Source organism: Coenobita brevimanus, chromosome 80 (genome assembly GCF_032717465.1).
Source record: "Coenobita brevimanus isolate Jiangsu-jjx chromosome 80, ASM3271746v2, whole genome shotgun sequence".
Classification (NCBI taxonomy): Eukaryota; Metazoa; Arthropoda; class Malacostraca; order Decapoda; family Coenobitidae; genus Coenobita; species Coenobita brevimanus.
In genome coordinates this window covers 50,758,340-50,779,738 of record NC_137033.1, presented here as the reverse complement: position 1 = coordinate 50,779,738, position 21,399 = coordinate 50,758,340, and positions in this window count along the sequence as shown.

The following is a 21,399-nucleotide window of genomic DNA, read 5'->3' as shown; positions in this document are numbered from 1 at the left end:
ATAATATTAAAACTGGCTGACAAAATGAATCCTACATAAATCACAAAAAAAACTCACTAGGCCTACAAATCAACACCATACGCTATACAGTACAAGGAAAAAATGCAATAACAGTTATACTCAAATTACACAGCTGCTAGATGGTTGGAGACTTCCGGAGCACTCACAACAATAACTGTACAGGGGAGGACAGAGATGTGAACAAAATGAGGAGTAGATCTAAGTGGCAATTAATGTAGAGACTGAGCTCATTATATAGGGGCCAGCAGAGCTTGATATAACTTGTAAGAAGGACGCGCAAATGAAGCCATGGGGACAAAGAGCTGACAATCCCGCTCTGAACAACAGAAAGGACGACTTACTCTACTATAACGGTAGAAGGGGGGGACTGAGGCAGAACACGCTCGTGATCAAACATGCAGCAACTGTACGTTAGAATTACACAAAGGATGATGAAATCATAGGCTATGTAACAATGGTTACTGAGAAATTGAAAATGTGATGAGAGAGCAAAAAATGGGTGGGATGGGCGAAGAAGAGTGGGCCTGGCAGGCTGGGATGCTGGTAAGTGGTGCGGGGTGGGCGGAGAAGAGTGGGTGTGACAGGGTGGAATGGGAGGTGGGTGGTGGAGCAGGACGGGGGAAGTACGTATATTCTGTAAATACTGCATTGTGTGAGGCGTGACGTTGGCAGTATAAAGGACAATTCTCTTTGAGATTCATTGTGGTAGAGGGGAAAAGGGGTTGGGTGGGCAAACAGATGTGGGTGAGAGCGTGCGGAATTCGGTGGTGGTGGGTGGTGGAGCAGAGGAGGAAATTGCACCCAGTAAAGGTTGGTGTTTACTGTGGAGTTATATGCGTGTGTTGCAGGTTTCATTCAAAATTTTATCCAACAACAACAATAATATCAACATGAATTAAGAGGATAAAAAGGCACTCGCCTCTGTCATAACATAACTGCAGAACAAGTACCCGCTCCTAACCTCCATCTAAGCTCATTTTGGATTGTTCATTAAGTTAATTGTTTTTCATGCATACAGATCACAGACGACTCAAGAAGCTATAGTTATGCCCTTAACAGATTAAGTGTAGAAAATATAGAGTAATCCATAATTAAACCTTTCGTATGAAATTTGCAGGATAATTTTTGGATACTACTTGGTGATCCTTTTTAGTTTCTTTGGCCGATTTCGGCTGGAGGCATTGGTTGGTGGGGGGAGCCACACAGCTGTTCTTTCTTTACCTTTGACTCATAGAATATAGACCATGGTAATAATCTCCTCAGTAACAAGCAGCCTCGAAAAAAACGAAAGCTTCATTGTTATGGATTTCCTTTATACATTCACTAGTGCTTGCCGCAAAAATTTGCGGGACTAACTAATAGTCTTTCCATTACAAAATGTTTGTAAATACCAATAACAGGTTTCCACACCGTTATTGAGCTCAGTGGCTATTTCTGACCAAAAAGTCGAAAAAAGTGTTTTTACATATTTTCGCTTGTCGCGATTTCCATCAGTTTCACGCCGTCGCATCGCGTGCAAACGACTTTTTTTTTTTTTTTTTTTTTTTTTTTTTTTGACACTCCCAGGATTTACCCTGACCAAATCACAAAAGAATTAAGTCGATGTCTGTTACCGTTCTCTTGAAATTTACGAGCACACACACACACACACACACACACACACACACACACACACACACACACACACACACACACACACACACACACACGGCTTGACTTATTATTATTTTGATTTGTTCAATACACCCAGCTTCTCACGGCACAGGTAAAAAAAATTAAGGTAGAAAAACACAAAAATAAAACAGACTCACTGGGCAGCCACCCTACAGCATGTTGTTATACCCAGAAGAGATACAAAAAACTGCATGCATGTATTATCTTCACTGTTTACTCTGCTCGAACGATTCCCGCTTAATTTCACTGGTTAACTCCTGTTTTACTGAACCTGAGGCAGACCTCTAGTAGCAAGCAAATTAATGAAGAATTTGCCCAACACCTCCAGTTCGCGAAGTCTTTGCCCAGCTGAACAGAATCATGAGATGATAGAAAAATAAACGAAAAAAAAACCGTCCTCTGAGTGAAGACGTTCCAGTTCAGTAAGTCCCTCCAAAGCTGAATAAACTCGTCAGGTGGTAAAAGAAATAAAATAAGAAACACGTCCTGTGACAGAAGGGAAATTGAGTATGTGTGTGTGTGTGTGTGTGTGTGTGTGTGTGTGTGTGTGTGTTTAATTAGATGAAGTTAAAACTTACGAGTGAGTGATGAGGTTTAGGGAGGAAAGAGAAAAGAAGAGGTGTGGTTAAACTAAGTCAGCTGTGGTAGAAGTGAAATGAAGATGCTGGGGATGGGGATAGGGAAGAAAAGGAGGTAGAGAGGGAGTGTGGACGAGGAAGGAATGGAGTGGGAGAAGCAGGTGAGAGGCAGAATGGAGGGTGGGAAAGGTAGTAGGTGAAAATAGGAGGGTCGAAAAGTTAGTATTGTCCTGTTGTAGTTAGAAATAGATTAATGAAAACAAAAATCTAGTAAGTTCCACAATGACAACCAGAATAACTACTGGAGAAAAAATTACACTGCAATGATGTTAATCAGAAAATAATGGTGTGGTTGAAACAGGAGTGAACTGGCTAAGAGATCACTGAAGTGGATTGTGCAGTAGAAGGGGATAGGGAGTCATAGCAGAAATTTGTGTTGACAGGACTAAAATCAAGCGGAGTGAGTGGATCTGAGTACAGTGGTGGAGACAATAGAAAAGGAGAAGGCAGTGTAAGAGGGAGTTAAGAGAATTGAGATTCCCAGGTAGAATTGTAATACCATCTTCAGAAAATTGCCCTCGTTCAGTTCAGCAGAGTAGCATTATCCAGATTTCCTCCCGTTTTATTATTTAAGGTCCGCACCCATTACGATATCTGTGTTTTGCTTGTAGATGTGTGTCCATTTGTCTCCGAGGAAACCCACTGATAATTTCTAGCCTCCGTGTGGCAGAGAGGCTGTAAAAGAAAAAAAGCTCAAGGGTTATATTTTCACCTATCGACTACACGAGGACCATGAACATCAGAGGAAATAGGGGAGAGGGGTAAAGGGGTAGGTGGAGGGGAGAGAGGTGAGATGGTAGAGAAGATGGATGAGTGAGAGAAAGAAGTTAAGAAGGAAGGTAAGGGAAAGGTATTAGTGGATATTCATCATAGAAAGAGCTCATATTTCCTGCCTCTGGTCACCTTAATCATATTAACTGTACCCCAAGGAATACTATCATAATCTCTCTACTTCACTAATCACGTATAATTATCTCCTTCACTACCTTGATTATGTCCGCCCTTGGGAATGTATATCGTCAATCATCCATCATATTATTATTATTTTGGACAGTATTTATATTTTATCACTACCATCATCACAGTTTACATAATCTCTCTCATCATGATTATTTTCATTATGGTCATTATTTACATCTTCATCATTACAGTCATCCAAATTTACATCACCTCTGTCATCGTGAGCATTTTCCATATGTCATCAATATCATAATCTTCAATTTTCACATCCACGTCACCGTCAGCATCTGTCTCCTTTGCTGGGTTGAATATGACTGTCTTGGATGAGCTGGCGTGATGTTATGTTATGTTTTCCTTTCTCAGAGCGATATCTCATGTTGGATATTCGACTTCTGATTATTACATTTATTTCCAAAGTTACATTATACGGCATATTTCCTTTTTATTAAATGAGACATTGATTCTTCATTTCTCAAACTTATCACTCGAATTAGATATGATATTTTTTCCATTCTCATATTGTTTCCACAAATTAGAACATGATTTTCCTTTTCTCAAAATGATTTTCCAGATTAGTTGGCGATTTTTTCATTTTTCAAGATGGCTGTATTTGATCATTTTTTCTTTATTACGTGAATTTACTAGTGGTGGTTTTATTTTTTTTTTTTAATTAGATTATGATTTTTTATTATTATCTCGATCTCCTCCTGAATTATTTGATTTCTTAAATGCGAGAACATTTCCAGCAACGGCCTGGTCAGTGTCTCTCTCACTATTTTCGGAAACTAGGTGCTTCATTTCCACATACTTTAACTGCTGAAGTGAAGCATCACCACACCACACCATACCACACCACATCACACACCATGCCATACCACCCTCTCACACCACACTTACAAAATCACCCTCCCACACCACACACCACTAAGTGCATTAACTGAAGGACCCAGAAGCTCTCGCATCAGGCACCTGTGTATGTGATTCCCCTCTGAAACTAATCTCCCAAATATTTAACCACTACGTGTGATGTTTTTTTACTGTGTGTGTGTGTGTGTGTGTGTGTGTGTGTGTGTGTGTGTGTGTGTGTGTGTGTGTGTGTGTGTGTGTGTGTGTGTGTGTGTAACAACTGTATGGAAGAACTATCGGATGATACAACTTTATCTTGAATAATGATTAAGGTTAGTCAGAGGAACAAGTGATTAAGCTGTGACATTTACCAAAGGTCAGGGTCATGAATACATGGAAGGAGGATGCTGCAGCTTTGGCGGAGGTATGCGCTCTCTGAAGCTCATTTATACATTGCAATTTAGTCAGCTCAGGAGAGACATCAAACAGTAGGAATTGGATCCATCGCTCATTATCCTTTTCACTACTTGGATTACTCTCCTAAGCTGAGTAAAATCGTCTAGCAACAGCAAGAGTATAATGGTAAGACGTCCTTATAATGAAATCTTCTTACGATCTGTTACCTATTCTCGTCAGATCCAGGCTTGTATTCTCGTTAAGGAGGCTCCCTAGCATCTCTTCCTTAGCGATTTATTTTTGGATATGGCTGGTTGATGTGCTTTTGTATGTTATTTTTCCAAAGTATGGCGATATTGGAAGGATTTGTGTAAGCAGAGGAGGACAGGAAGGTGCAATAAGCAAAATAAATCGTTTTGCAAAAGGTGTTATGGAACTTCCTTACACAAGAATACGGGTCCCAAAAAACAATTTAAGTTAACGTGGGATGCAAGCTTACCACCCAGTGCAGAGAGCTGATTTATAAATGGTAAAGGGATCACAATGAACCTCATATCCACCCTTTTGGGGAGATAAGAAAAAACGTGCAAGGTTTTTACTGCGGTCCAAAACTGAATCGATAGAGAGGCGGCTTGCAGTCCTAATGGACCCAGGATCGAATCCCGGCTGGGGCAGCGAACAGTTTAAGGATTTGAATTTCCTAAAAGCAGACTTTCCTGATCTACCAGATGACCCGCCGACATGTCATAAAAGTACCCCCGCTAATACCAGTACACTAGTCCTGTATGAGACAGCCCTAGCATGTATTCAATATGGACGGTGGGTGTTAGCGCCGAAGTGGTGACATGTGGAGGTGTAGAAGGACTACTGGGCCTTGGGATGGGCCACTGCCCCCAAGAAATAGGCCCTGAGCCTTTGCCCAGAGTCGGACACGTAAAAAAAAAAAAAACTGGGGTCCCATGATATTTTAACTCCCATAATCTGATAACGCATATTTTTTTTTAGCTTATCCTTGCTGCTACGAATCAGTTTTAATTTGCATTGTGGAAGAGCGTACTGATGGGTCGGTGATGGATGTGTCTGACCTCGCCATGCCTTCCCTCGTGCTACACGGACATCTGGTAGCGCTTATGACTGGAATGTCACACAGCCATATTACAGAACTTCTACCTATCAGAATTCTATTGTTCCCCGAACTGCATCTCTCTGGAACTCGCTTCCCCGGAGTTGTTTCCCCCCAAACTTCAACCTACAGCTGTCCAAGTGTTACAGATATTTTATGAATGGAGGGAGCTGGTAATCTGGTGTATGGATTATTATTTTTTAATTCATTTATTTTTCCTTCCTCTGTTCTGTTATATATATATATATATATATATATATATATATATATATATATATATATATATATATATATATATATATATATATATATATATTGCCAGACGCCTCAATCCCTTTTGGGGTGGCCACAAACAAATCGCCTTCAAGTCGCCCTGTCCCCCTCCATTTCACTGCCCTGCTCCCAACTCACACACCCCTCTCTCATATACCTATCCACCCCATCCCTCCATCTCATCCTCGGCCTCCCCCTCCCTCTTCCCCCCTCCACCTCACTCATATACACTCTCTTCGTCAGTCTTTCACCCTCCATCCTCTCCACATGGCCAAACCACCTCAGTGTGTTCCTCATAACGCTTCCTATCACATCCACATCCACACCACAACGCTCCTTTATATCCTCATTCGTCAGCCTGTCTCTCCACGTGACTCCACAGGCTCCTCTCAAATAACTCATTTCCACTGCTCTCACTCTTGACTTGTGTCCTTCCAACAACGTCCAAGCTTCACTTCCGTACGATAGAGTTGGTATCACAATACTGTCATTTAGTAACTTTTTCACTTCCATGCTCACTTCCCTGTTTCTTATCACTGCTTTCAAGGAACCAGCAACCTTTCTTCCCTGCTGTACCCTTTCAAGCACTTCACCCTCCAAACCTCCATCCTTACTCATCACACTACCCAAATACTTAAACGTACTCACATTTTCCAATTCCTCACCATCCAACCTCGCTGTACATTCACTAACTTCACCTCTCTCAAAGACCATCACTTTACTCTTCCCTACATTCACCTTTAGGTTCCGTTTCTTACACACTCTCTCAAACTCATCCACCAAGCCTTGCAGCTCCCCTTCGTCTTCCCTCAACAACACAGTATCATCTGCAAACAACAGTACAGGGAGTTTCCAAACACTATCCTCTCTCACCAGGGCCACTCCAACATCCACTACCCTACATTGTACTTCTTTTATTACCCCATCCATGTACAGATTGAACAACCATGGAGACATGACACATCCCCGTTTCAAACCAACTTTCAAAGAGAAAAATTCACTTAGTTCACCATCCACACGCATTGCAGCCTTCGCACCATCGTACATACTCTTCACAGCATTCAACAACTTCCCATCCACTCCATATATTCTTAACACTTTCCACACTCCTTGTCTATCCACCCTATCATATGCTTTCCCCAAATCCATGAAAGCCGCATACAACTTCTTTCCCTTCTCTAGAAACTTTTCCACTAAAGATCTAAGAATGAATATCTGATCTACACAACCTCTTCCCTTCCTAAAGCCTCCCTGTTCTTCTCCAACTAATTTCTCTGTTCTTTCTCTACCTCTGTCTATAAGTATCCTACCATACACTTTTCCTATTATACTAAGAAGACAAATGCCCCTATGATTACTACACACTTCTTTTTCCCCTTTTCCTTTGTACAAGGGAATAATTATACCTGACTTCCAATCCTCCGGGACTCTACCTTCCTCCCAGGCCAATCTGCACATCTTCCACATCCATTCTACTACTATCTCTCCCCCATGCTTCAGCATTTCACCACACACTCCATCAATTCCTGGGGCTTTCCCCGATTTAACTTTCTTCATTGCTTCCACAACTTCTATCCTACTGATTTCTTCCTGTCTTCTCATCTCCCTCCTTCTCCCAGCCATTCCCCAGCCACTTATACTCGCATTACTTCCATCCTCTACGTTCAACAATTCCTTAAAGTGTTCTCTCCATCTGCTCACTTTTTCTCCCTTCTCCACTAGTAATCTACCATTTTTATCTTTTACTCCCCTGCTAACTTCACTTCCCCTCTGTCTTACTCTTTTCACTTCTCTCAAGAACATTTTCTTACAGTCCCTCCACTTTACACTCAAATTCCTTCCAAATTCCTCATCCACTCTCTTCTTACTCTCTCTTACTAATCTTTTCACCTCTCTCTTCCTTTCCACATATAACTCTCTCTTCCGCCTCTCAACTTCTTCCACGCCCCTATTTCTCATCCATTCATTGTATGCTTTCTTCTTTTGTGCCACGGCCTGTTTCACCTCTTCAGTCCACCACGCTGTTCCTTGCACCCCCCTCCGTCTTCTCTTCCTTCCACACACCACATCACATGCTGCACATATTTCTTCTGTAAATATCTTACACATACCTTCCACGTCTCCCATCTGCTCCAATTCATATTTGCCCAATCGTTCCTCCACTTCTCTCTTATACTCTGCCTTTTTCTCATCCTCTTGTAACCTTTCCACTCTCCTTGCAACTACTTCTTCCTCTCGTCTTTCCCTTCTTCTATTCCTCCATCTTACTTGCATCCTAATTCTGGCCACCACCAAGTAGTGGTCAGAAAGTCCACTCCCCCAACCTCTATACACTCTTGCATCCTTTACACATCTTCGCATCCTTTCATCCACACACACATAATCAATCATTGCCTTCCTTTCATTCAATTCACCACCCACCCTTCTCATCACTCGCCATGTATACCTGTGGATCATTTTATGCCTGAAGAGGGTATTGGCTATCACCAACCCCCTCCCAGCACAAATGTCCACTAATGCACTCCCATTCTCATCTATCTCAGCAGGCACACCCCACTCACCAACTATTCCATCCACCTTCACATTACCAACTTTACCATTCATATCACCAATCAAAAACACTCTCTCATTCTTTCCAAACTTTTCCATGCACACTTCCACATTTGTCCAGAACTCTTCTCTCACTCTTCTAGCATGATCTTGCGTTGGCGCATACACACACACAATCGCCCACATTTGTATTCCAACTTTCAACTTTACCCACACAATCCTTGACCCAGCTGATCCATACTATCTTATGCTCTTCTTCCATCTTTTACTCTCAACTATACACACTCCTTCCTTTGCCCTCTCATTCTCATCTACTCCTGCACATATACCCCATCCATACTCCCATTCTCTCACACTTTCTCCTCTCCATTTTGTTTCAGTTATTCCACATACATCCACTTTCGCATCCTCAAGCACCTGGACAATCTCTCTCTCATTCACCTCATCATTCGCTCCTCTTACATTCCATGTACTCAGTACCAAGTCCTTTGTCCGGTCCTGGGTCGTCATCGTTTGGTCAGTCCTTGTCCGAGGCTTCTTGTTTGTTTTTTAGTTAGTTGTTTTCCGGGGAGGGGCACTAACCCTCCGCCAACCCTTTTAGTCGCCTTTTACGACAAGCAGGGATACTGGGGGAGTATTCTTGAAAACCCCCCTACCCCCAGGGGGTATATATATATATATATATATATATATATATATATATATATATATATAAACTATTTATATATATATATATATATATATATATATATATATATATATATATATATATATATATATATATATATATATAAACGCCATTTCAAAACACCCTTCCAACTGAATAAAATCGTCTTGGGATGGCAAGAATCTATAAAAGCATCCTTATAGTGAAGGGGTTAGATAATAAATACAGCTCACGATGCCCCCAAACGATTACTCTCATCACCTGCATAAGCAGTTGATAACTATACTGGACAGGAAGTATCACAAACATGCGATAATTGTCATCCCACAGGAAGCAGGTCCGCCAACGTGGGGTACATAGGCGTAAATCCCGTAACTGAGACAAATCCTCCCTACATCTGGGTCAAGGAGAACGTCCTGTGTAATCATAAATCCCTATAATTCAAAAAATCCTGAATTAATACAAAGTTAACCCTACAGTTACCTGAGAAATAACTATTCCATCCATTGAAAATGCAGTTATTTAAAAAACTGCAGAAGATGTTATAGTATCATTCGGTGTTAAGTTGGTATGATATAGCATGCTGAGCTTTAAAAACGAATGCTAGTGTGCCAGATTTGGCTAAAAGTTACGAATTGTGTTACTTTTGTCTTTGTGCCGATTAAACTGACATTTAATTTGTTTTATACGACAGGAATTTACACAGTACACCATACATCAGTCCATCCACACGTGTAAATGTATATACAACACAAGATAATCATACAACATTTATGCTTATAAGAAGGAAACATGTGCACGAAGTTTTTCTGTGAGTTTAGAAAAACTTGCTTTAGCAGTTAAAATTACTTTCTTCTAATAAGCACGGTTAATTTTAAATTATTTTATTGACCTGAAAGTTGGACCAAATGCATATCTCAAGTTTTTTGGAATTTCTTTTGTATAATGGTAAAGGTTTTCTTTATGTGATTAGTGGAGAGCAACTGTCTTTGGTAACACACACACACACACACACACACACACACACACACACACACACACACACACACACACTCGACTCCCAATCCAGGTGACCCGAGTTCGAGCCCCGTTCAGACCGCACTGCTTGCCTGTGTGAGGTGGGTTCTCACCTGTTAGGTGTAGCTCAAGGCGTGCTGTGTTGGAAGACCCGCAAGGGTTCGAAACTCAGCTGGGTTAAGATTAGGCTGTCTGTTCCCTCGAGCCTACGCCTCACTCCAGCCTCGGTGAGGCTTGGGAGTGTGTCGGCGCTCCTCAGGAGGTTAGGATACTAGGTTAAGTGGCTGCAATGAAATAATAAACCGAAAATTATTATTATTTATAAATAACATCGGAACAATGTACAAACTTCAGATGATATAGCGTTACTTTGAATTAAAATATGCTATATAAACATGGATCCAGTTCTCAGCTATTAAGGAACTACAGTTACTGGTGACCTTATAGCAGAAAATCGTTGCCGTCACAATTAAGTAATAAATTCCTCAAGTACTGCAGCACCGTAACGGGTAAGAACTGGACCTATGTTGATATATCCTTTTATGCTCAGTCTTGGTTCAAGAATCACCTGAAGTTAGAATATCGTCATGAGCCAACCCATTGCTATCAGAAAGTTTTGCACGTTGCAGAAAAACCACATCATTCAACTAACACATGCGTAAACTTGTGATTGGGAGTAACAGAATTATATGTAAGTCTTTAAAAATCGATGACATCCTCTTTTAATGTAACAAGTACGCCGCCACCAATGACATCCACTTCAGCAGCAGGATGGAAACATGACACATCCCTGTTTCAACCCAACTTTCAAAGAGAAAAATTCACTTAGTTCACCATCCACACGCACTGCAGCCTTCGCACCATCGTACATACTCTTCACAGCATTCAGCAACTTTCCATCTACTCCATATATTCTTAACACTTTCCACAATCCTTGTCTATCCACCCTGTCATATGCTTTCTCCAAATCCATGAAAGCCGCATACAACTTCTTTCCCTTCTCTAGAAACTTTTCCACTAAAGATCTAAGAATGAATATCTGATCTACACAACCTCTTCCCTTCCTAAAGCCTCCCTGTTCTTCTCCAACTAATTTCTCTGTTCTTTCTCTAACTCTGTCTATAAGTATCCTACCATACACTTTTCCTATTATACTAAGAAGACAAATGCCCCTATGATTACCACACACTTCTTTCTCCCCTTTTCCTTTGTACAAGAGAATAATTATACCTGACTTCCAATCCTCCGGGACTCTACCTTCCTCCCAGGTCAATCTGCACATCTTCCACATCCATTCTACTACTATCTCTCCCCCATGCTTCAGCATTTCACCACACACTCCATCAATTCCTGGGGTTTTCCCCAATTTAACTTTCTTCATTGCTTCCACAACTTCTATCCTACTGATTTCTTCCTGTCTTCTCACCTCCCTCCTTCTCCCAGCCATTCCCCAGCCACTTATACTCGCATTACTTCCATCCTCTATGTTCAACAATTCCTTAAGGTGTTCTCTCCACCTGCTCACTTTTTCTCCCTTCTCCACTAGTAATCTACCATTTTTATCTTTCATTCCCCTGCTAACTTAACTTCCACCCTGTCTTACTCTTTTCACCTCTTTCCAGAACATTTTCTTACAGTCCCTCCACTTTACACTCAAATTCCTTCCAAATTCCTCATCCACTCTCTTCTTACTCTCTCTTACTAATCTTTTCATCTCTCTCGTTCTTTCTATATATAACTCTCTCTTCCGCCTCTCAACTTCTTCCACGCCTCTATTTCTCATCCTTTCATCGTATGCTTTCTTCTTTTGTGCCACAGCCTGTCTCACCTCTTCAGTCCACCAAGCTGTTCCTTGCACCCCCCTCCGTCTTCTCTTCCTTCCACACACCACATCACATGCTGCACATATTTCTTCTGTAAATATCCTGCACACACCTTCCACGTCTCCCATCTGCTCCAATTCATATTTGCCCAATCGTTCCTCCACTTCTCTCTTATACTCTGCCTTTTTCTCATCCTCTTGTAACTTTTCCACTCTCCTTGCAACTACTCCTTCCTCTCGTCTTTCCCTTCTTCTATTCCTCCATCTTACTTGAATCCTAATTCTGGCCACCACCAAGTAGTGGTCAGAAAGTCCATTCCCCCAGCCTCTATAAGCTCTTGCATCCATTACACATGTGAACCTTAATATTTAAAACATTCTACCTCCTCAAGTAACTCACCATTCAAAACTATATCCATCCCCCTACCATCTACGAACCTCGTACACTTCATCACTTTACTCTTATTCTCATTTACTTTCAATTTCCTCCTTTCACACACCCTTCCAAACTCCTCTATCAACTGTCTCAATCTCTCCTCTGAATCAGTCACCAGTGCAGTATCATTTGCAAACAGTAGCTGCTTCAGATTCCACTCTCCACCATCAACATTCACAAGACTCAGACTCCACCTGACACTCTTGCATTCACCTCCCTTACAACACCATCCATATAAATATTAAACAACCAAGGAGACATCACGCATCTCTGTCGCAGCCCCACTCTCAGGGGAAACTAATCACTCACAGCATTTCCCACTCTTACACACGCTCTACTATTTACATAAAAACTTTTCACCACTTTTAGTAACCTACCATCAAGTCCATACAATCTTAAAACAGTCCACAGAGCCTCCCTATCAGTTCTATGATACGCTTTCTCTAAATCCATGAATGCCCAAAACACATCCTTGCCTTTCGCTAAATACTTTTCACACACTTGTCTCACAGCGAACACCTGATCCACGCATCCCTTCCCTCTCCTAAAGCCACACTGCTCATCACCAATCACTCCCTCTGTACCCTCTCTAACTCTCATAATATACACTCTACCATACACCTTACCTACAACACTCAACAAACTTATACCCCTAAAGGTAGTAGATTCATACTTATCACCCTTGCCTTTATACAACGGGACCACACAAGCACTTGCTCAGTCAATTGGCACCATACCATTCACAAAGCACACATTCAATAGTCACTCCACCACCCTTCAGGCATTCCACAGCACACCCATCCATTCCTGGAGCTTTCCCTGTTTTCATCTCCTTCACTGCCTTCTCCACTTCCTCCTTTGTGATCAAAGAATCATTCAACTCTCCCAACACATTTATTTCTTGCACCCTTCCATCCGCCACAATCTCAGCCACCCTTTCCTCCTCTACATTTAACAATCTTTCAAAATACTCTGCCCATCTCTTCCTTACTACATCCATCTCAGTTAACATCCTTCCATCCTTTGCTTTACTTACATTTCCTTCCCAGACTCTCCCTTTCGCACCCTTTTCACCTCCTTCCAGAACATTTTCTTATTCTGTTGAAAATTCTCAGTCAGTCGCCTACCCCACCTTTCATCTGCTGCCACTTCAGCATCACACACAGCCCCTCTCGCCCTATTCCTCTTTTCCTTATACCTCTCATATGACATCTTATCCATCCTCTGCAGCCACACTTCATATGCACGTCTCTTCTCAGCCACAGCCATACTTACTTCCTCACACCACCATTCACTTCCTTTTCTTACACCACCACCCACGCTTCTCACACCACACACCTCTTCTGCATGCCCCACCACAGCACTCTTAAATAACTGCCATTCCTCCTCCACACTGTCATTTTCCTGATATTTCACTGTGTTCCACTCATCTTTCAATTTCTCCTGATAATCTATCATTTTCTCTCTTTTATCCAACTCACTCACTTTCAAAACCTCCCTGCCACACCTAACCCTCCTAGCTCTCACCCATCTCTTACCTACTCTTAACTTTCCCTCCACCAGGTAGTGGTCAGACATACCTTCACCTTCTCCTCTCAGAACTCTCACATCCAACAATCTTCCTATTACATTCCTAGAAACAGCCACATAGTCCATCAATGCTTTATCCACAACCATTCCACCCTCATGTCTCATCCATGTAGACCTGTAAATATCTTTCTTCTCGAACAGCGTATTTCCAATCACCATCTCTCGCTCAACACACATCCCTATCATTCGTTCCCCATTTTCATTTCTTCCAGGCACACCATGCATACCAACTACACCTTCAACTGCTACATTTCCCACTCTAGCATTCAGATCTCCCATCATTACCACATTCACATTCGCTCCAAAACTCTGCAGACACTCATCAACATCATTCCAGAAGGACTCCCTCTCTTCTTCATCCCTTTCACTACCAGGTCCGTATGCATTCACAAACACCCACAACTCACGTTCAAATTTCGCTTTCACCCACATCAGTCTCGATGACACCTCCTTCCATTCAGTCACACACTGCTGTACTTCCGGACTCACTAACAAGGCCACACCTTCTCTTGCCCTTCCTCTATCAACACCTGGCAATCTTCCATTCACACTTCTAAACATAGACTCACCTTTCCCTTTCATCTTCGTTTCACTCAAAGCTAACACATCCAACTTTCTTCTCACAAACATTCTCCCAATCTCCTCCCTTTTAGCCTCAATCGTACTACATCCACGCACATTCATAGACCCAATCTTCTGGGTACGGGGATAACTCAATCCCCCATTCCTTTCTCTGGCCTGTCTCTTTTTAGAAACTAAAAAACATAGGAGGGGGTCCCTAGTCCCCTCACCCCGCCCCTTTTAGTCGCCTTTTACGACACGCAGGGAATACGGTGGCAGTATTCTTCCTAACACAACCTGGTCGCAGAGTAGTAGTACCACTCCATAGTGCGGCCAGATTGTGTCCCCCCTGCCACAGGGGTGTAGCCAGTGTCGTGGTGGTAGTATAAAAAATCCCGTATCGTGGTCATATTATAAGGCCAGTGTCGTGGTAGTATAAAAAATATATAGGAGTGTTCTTGTGGCAGTATGAAAAAGGCGAGTGTTGTGGTAGTATAAACAAAGTGACAGTGTTGTTATAGTAGTATAAAAAAGTCAATGTTGTTGTAGTTTTGTAAACCATATCCAGTATTTTTGTGATGGTAGTGTAAGCCAAAGAGAGAGAGAGAGAGAGAGAGAGAGAGAGAGAGAGAGAGAGAGCGAGAGAAAGAGAGAGAGCAGTGTTACCGTGGTAATGTAAACAAAATCCAGTGTTTCTGTGGCAAATTATAAGGCAGACACATGGAGTATTGTACCTCTGTGTTCGCTGTCTAACACTGCTGACAGCATCCACCTTCTCTGTATCATCCTACATTCTCTTACATGCTTCCAAACTAACGGTGAATGCAGCATGTATGTGTGTAACGATATCACTTGTTCTCGTGTTCCTGAACATAAATTTTCAGGGTTACATGTACTCTGGGAACGGCTATCTTGCTAATTTCTCGCGAAACATATCTACACTGTTTACATGTGTAAGGAGACGGTGGGACAACCTCATAGGAAAGATTGCTTACCTGCGGACGAGGGGTCTTCTCGATCAGACGGACCGGGCTTGAGCAGCAGCAGCAGCATCTCCATTATGTCTGCTGTTTACAATTCTTTGACTAACTCATAAGTAAAAATTTCTTTCCACTTCTTTCCCAGAGAAGTCCTTTCTAGTACCAGTTTTCTCCACCACCTTTAGCCTTCTCTCCTTTCACTGATTCACCTAATGACGAAGCCTACATCTTTTCGGTCCATGAAATGAAAAAGATGTCGCCTTAGTGATCTGGATAATTGATGTTATTACTCCATCATTTAAAAAGGCCCTTCATAAAATGGTCAGTCAATGAAATGCAGCCAAAACAGTATAATAAAGACGTTCTTCCTGGAAGAGTTAAGGGAATTACATTCATGACATGTGGCTCAGAGGTGATACAGGTCGCAGTACGAAGTTAACACTATTCACACGACCAGAGTTTCCCCCAAGCTTTATAGTATCGTGTGGAGCTACCAAAAATAAAGTCAACGTAGAGTTCAGTATTTTCCGATGGTGAAAATAAAAGTACTGTTATTTTCACTGTTTCACTAAAATTACAAAACACTTGTGCATGTAGAATTTTAAAGAAATGATTTCCTTTCTTGGAGGTAAGGATAAATACTCCATAAAATTGCCATACTTATGACCAAGCTGGGCAAGTTGTTTTTACTGAACGATATCACCATCCTATTAGATTTCTTTCTCGTTTGTGGGTCGATCCAGAAATTCCCAATATTACCTTCATTTTAGCAAAGGCGAGTATCACCATACTATGAAAATACTGATATGTCTCTTACCCCCATGGAGTGAAAATCTGTTCAACCTAAGAATAATGTTTTCCTAAACTAAATTAAATCGTGTTGCATTAGCTAGATATGCTAAAAATTATAAAAGAAGGAACCCAAGTTGAAGGCGTTACAGAATAGTACAGTAGCAATACCCCACATAAATCACTGCTTCACTGTACAGTACTTCCAAGGGAATCATTTCCCTATCGTGCTCGGGTGAGGGGTTGGGGGTCGTGGAGATGGCGGTGTTTGAGTTATATGAACCACCACCACGGTCACGTCACATGTGTACAGTATGCTACATAATTCTTCACCCAACCAAGGTAAATGTACGTCCTCCAGCCTCCCACAAACGATATTCTCCTCTATACAAACACCCATCAATGATTTTCTAACTCTTACAACCTTCATACCTTTTTCAGCATGATGACGCTTTTACTTAACCTTTTCTACCTTCATATGATTTTATTCAGTGTAAGGAATCATTCATAAGCATCTCTCCACCTACCTGCCTCCTCCCCCTTCACCTGTCTTCCTGCCTACACACCTACCTCGCTGTCGCCTTACCTATCACCCAGCATTCTCACCCACCTTCTTGTTTCCCTACCTACCTTTCGTCTTGCCTACTCACCTCCTTGCCTCCCCACGTACCTCCCTGCCTTCCCACATACCTCCCCACCTACTTCTCTGCCTCTCCATTACCTTCACATCTGCCCTACCTTCATTCTTACCCATATTCTCCACCTGCCTTCACCATCACTACACGCCATCACTTTCCTTTATTCTCTAATATCCCCCTCCAACATTCTTTCCGGCTTGTCTCCATTTACCTACCAGTACCACTTTCCCAACTTACCTCTCTGTGTTCACCTTCTCTCTCACATTCTTCACCTCTCATCACCCTCACTCCCACAATTTATTCCGTTTGAGTCTCGTCCTTTCCCTACCTTTCCACCTCCCTGCCTGCCTATCCTGCCTTCCCTGGGACTGTTGGTAAGGTGTGTTGAAGGTAAGAAGTTAGGCAATTACTCGAGCGTGGTGGGACAGGCGGGGTGACACAATGTTCTTTATTAGAAAACTTCCGTCCTGTTATTGCACACATCAGTTACGGTAGCGACACCAGTTTTGTGGTGGTGGTAGTAGTGTGATGATTGTGATGGTGACTGTGATAGGGATTAGTGCTATTTTGGTGAGATATTTGTGGCTGATGTGCTTGTGTTGGCTGGGTTTGGTGGTTGTGGTAAAAGACTCTTTGCTGTGGTAGGTGTGTTGGTTGTGGTGGTGGTTGAAGTGGTTGGTTTTTATGACTGGTATTTACGTTATTAATATTGTTGCTGAGGTAGTTGTTACTGTCGTTACCATCTGGTATATTTTTGCTTTTTCCTTTACTGCTGTTGTAATGGCACTAGTGTTGCGTTTTTGTTAATATTATTTTTAATAAAGGGACTGTTGTTTTTGTAGTAGTAGTAGTAGTTATTCCCTAGGCAGTCTGGCCGAACAGCCCCGAGTCCCTTAGGAAGGCCGTGGCCGAGACCGGGCTTTCCCACAGAGCTCTCAAAGAGTATATGTTGTGTTGTTGCCGTAGGTGATTGTGTGCAGTGCAGTCTTCCATAATGTGCTTAATGGTATGGGGTGCTGTGTTGCATCCTGGACAGGCATCAGCGACGGAGTCATCCAGCCTCTTCTGGTAGCTTAAGAGGGCTGGATGGTGCCCACATCTCAGCCTGGCCAGGTGCACCCTGTCCTCACGAGGAAGATAGGTTTCAGAAGGATGGATGTCAGGAGGCCGTGCATGCAGCTGTGTGTTGTCTTTTAGTGACTGAATGGAGCGGCGAGTGATCTGAGTGTGGATATGGTTCTGGAAGCTGGTTTGAGGGGGGAGAGATGACAGCATTTGTGTATGGTATTGTGTGCTGGGTGTTGTTTTGATGTTCCTTGGTGTGGGTGGATGTGGTGCCATGTACTATAGTGGAAGTTGTGGGTTTGAGGAGGCTGCATCAAGAAATTGGGTGCCTCTCATGTCTAGGTGATCCTTGACTTTGACGACCTTGGTTATTTGATGTAGGTGGTCTGTGGGTGTAGTAGTTGTGCAGCCTGTGATTATTTTTAGGGCCTTGTTCTGTATGGTCTGTAGAGTGTTGTAGTGTGTTTTGGTGAGGTTAGAAGCCCAGGCAGGGCTTGCATAATTCATCACTGAACGTATGTATTGTTTGTATACTGTGGTGGTGGTTTCTTTGTTGTGTCCGAATGTTGTATGGGCAAGTGACCTCAAAGCATTGAGTCTTGGTGTTATTTTATTTTTAATGTTTGTGATGTGTTGTTTAAATGACATTGATGTATTGTATGTTACACCAAGGATTTTGTGTGTGTGTGTGTGTGTGTGTGTGTGTGTGGTAGGGGAGTGATGTTTATGGTGAAGTGTGGGATGTGACTGTGTTCTGCTGTCCAGTTTGTGAGAAGAGTCACTGTAGATTTGGCTGGGGCTATTTTGAGCCTGTTTGTGGTGAACCATTCGTGTAGTGTGTTGAGGTAAGGTTGAATGATGTGTGCAGCTGTGTTTGCGTTTTCGTGCGTACATGTGTTATATCATCTGCATAGGAAGCTGTGTGTATCTGTGGTGTGTGGGGTGTGGGTACGTCGTACATGTATAGGTTTAAGAGTGTAGGGGACAAAACAGATCCTTGTGGGACGCCGTTTGTGAAGTTACTGATGTTAGAAGACTGACCGGCAAATGTTACATGTGCACATCTGCCTGCTAAGTAGTTTGCCAGCCATCTTTTTGTGTTATTGTGCATGTTTGTGTTGAGTATTTTGTTTGTGAGGTTGTGGCGGGGAATGGCATCAAAAGCTTTGGTAATGTCTAGTGTAATTAGGAGTGTTCTGTGTGGTGGCCTAGCTGAATTTATGCCATCGAAAACTCTCTGTGTAAGGTCTGTAAGAAGGGTGTTTGTGGAGTGTAGTGGCCTAAAGCCATGTTGTGACTGGGCTAGGGGAATGTGAGGTGTGACTAGTTGTAGTACCAGTCGTTCAGTTACTTTAGAGGGGGTGCAGAGGAGTGTGATGGGGCGATGTTGGGTTTAGGGATAGTGATGATATTGCCATGCTTCCAGATGTTGGGTATTATGTTGTGTGAGTAGCTGTAGTTTGATATGTTGGTGAGTGCTTGTATGCCTTGTGGTCCTAGGTGTTTAAGGTGAATGTTGCTTATGTTGTCTGGTCCACAGGCAGATGAGTGCTTGAGGTTGTTAATGATGTGCTTCGTCTGGTTGTAAGTGAAAGATGCGTAGTCTGGGTCTGTGGGGAATTGTCTCTTACGTCGGATGATACGTCGGTCTTCGGGATGGGGGTTTGGATGGCTGACTTGTGAAAAGTGATTGATTAGAGTGTTTGCTTGTTGTTTGTTTGAGGGTATGGTGTCTGTTGTTGTGATGGCAGCGTGTGATTGTGTGGTGTTGCTGTTGAAAGTGTGATGCTGTTTAGTGTTTTGTAGAGTTTGCTGATGTTTGTTTTTGTGGTCAAGTGTTTGGAGGTAATTTTTCCAGTTTAGTGTTTGCTGTTCTGATATTTTATTGTTTATCTGAGTGTTGAGTTCTTGTATTTGTTGTACGGTGTCTTGTGTATGGAGTGTTGGGGAGTGTCGCATTGTGTCCCGTTGTCTGATGAGGCCTTGAATTTCTGGTGTGAAGTTGGGGTTGTGTCTCTTTCTGTTGCCTCTAGGGATGTGTCTTTTGTCTGCGTTTTGTATGATTGTATTGAAAGTGTGCACAGCAGTGTTGATGTTTGTGATGGGTGTACTGTTTAGTGTTTCGAAATGTTGTTCTGTTTCAGTTACAAAGGCCTACCAGTTGGCTCTCTTATAATTAGTGTATGTGTGTTTGTGGCCAGCTTGGGTGATTCTGGTTTTGGTAGTGATGATGATTGGGAGGTGATCAGAACCTAGGGTTTTGACCACTCTCCATGATGTAGTGGGGGCGAGGTTTGGAGAGCAGAAGGTGATGTCTGGAGATGATGGGAGGAAGGGGTCTTGGTGTGGGATATGGGTATGTTGATCTAGACTGTTTAATATGAAAAGATGATCTGTCTGGGATTGTACCAGCCCTCTGTCTGTGTCAGGGTTGTTGACATGCCAGGGCGACGACTTGGCACTGAAATCACCACCCAGGATGATGTTGGGTATGTTATTGATGTGGTGTATCTGTGGAGAGTAATTGTGTGGTACTGTGGGAGACGATTGGGGAGGAATGTATGTGTTAGCGACTGTTATGTGTGATTTATTACCAGTGCGTATTTTAATTGATTGTATTTCTGTTGTGGTGTCATGTGGGGGGAGAAGTGACTTTGTGTGCGCACTGGTATCTACAAAGTTGATGGATTTGTGTACCAGGGTGATGAGTCCACCGCCACCGCCGTCGGCCCGGTCTTGTCGAATGGTGGTGAAATTATGAAATGTCGGTGTTTTCTGTGCTCTGTGTAGTTTTGTTTCTTGTAAGATGGCGATGTGTATGTTCTGCTGTTTGATGAATTGTATGAGTTCTTGTATTTTGGTGTTTATGCCATCTATGTTTAACTGAAGGATGTTTATGTTGTGTGTGCGATGTGTGTTGGCTGCTGCAGCACGGGGGGGAGGTGGTGTGGGTGGAGGGGAAGGAGTAGGAGGAGGTTGTGATGGAGGTAAGGGTTGAAGTGAATTAGGATGGGTTGGAATGGGAGGAGTTGGGGGACTGGATGGTATGGGAAGGGTCGGTGGGTTAGGCTGTGGAGGTGTGAAGGAAGTAGGAGTAGGATTGGAAGGGGGGTTGATGGGTGAGGGGAAGGAGCATAAGGAGCAGGTCCAGGTGTTTGTGTAATGTTTTCTGGATGCAAGTGTTGTGCAGGTGTAATGGGTCCAGTTCTTGCAGGAATTGCACTGAACTGAACCCTTTGTCTGTCGGCTCGACGTGATAGGTTTTGAGCATGTTGGACATATGTATTTGTTGGTGGGTCCTGGTAGTGGTACTGGAATTAACCTCCATAACTTCCCCCTCCTCTCCCATCTCT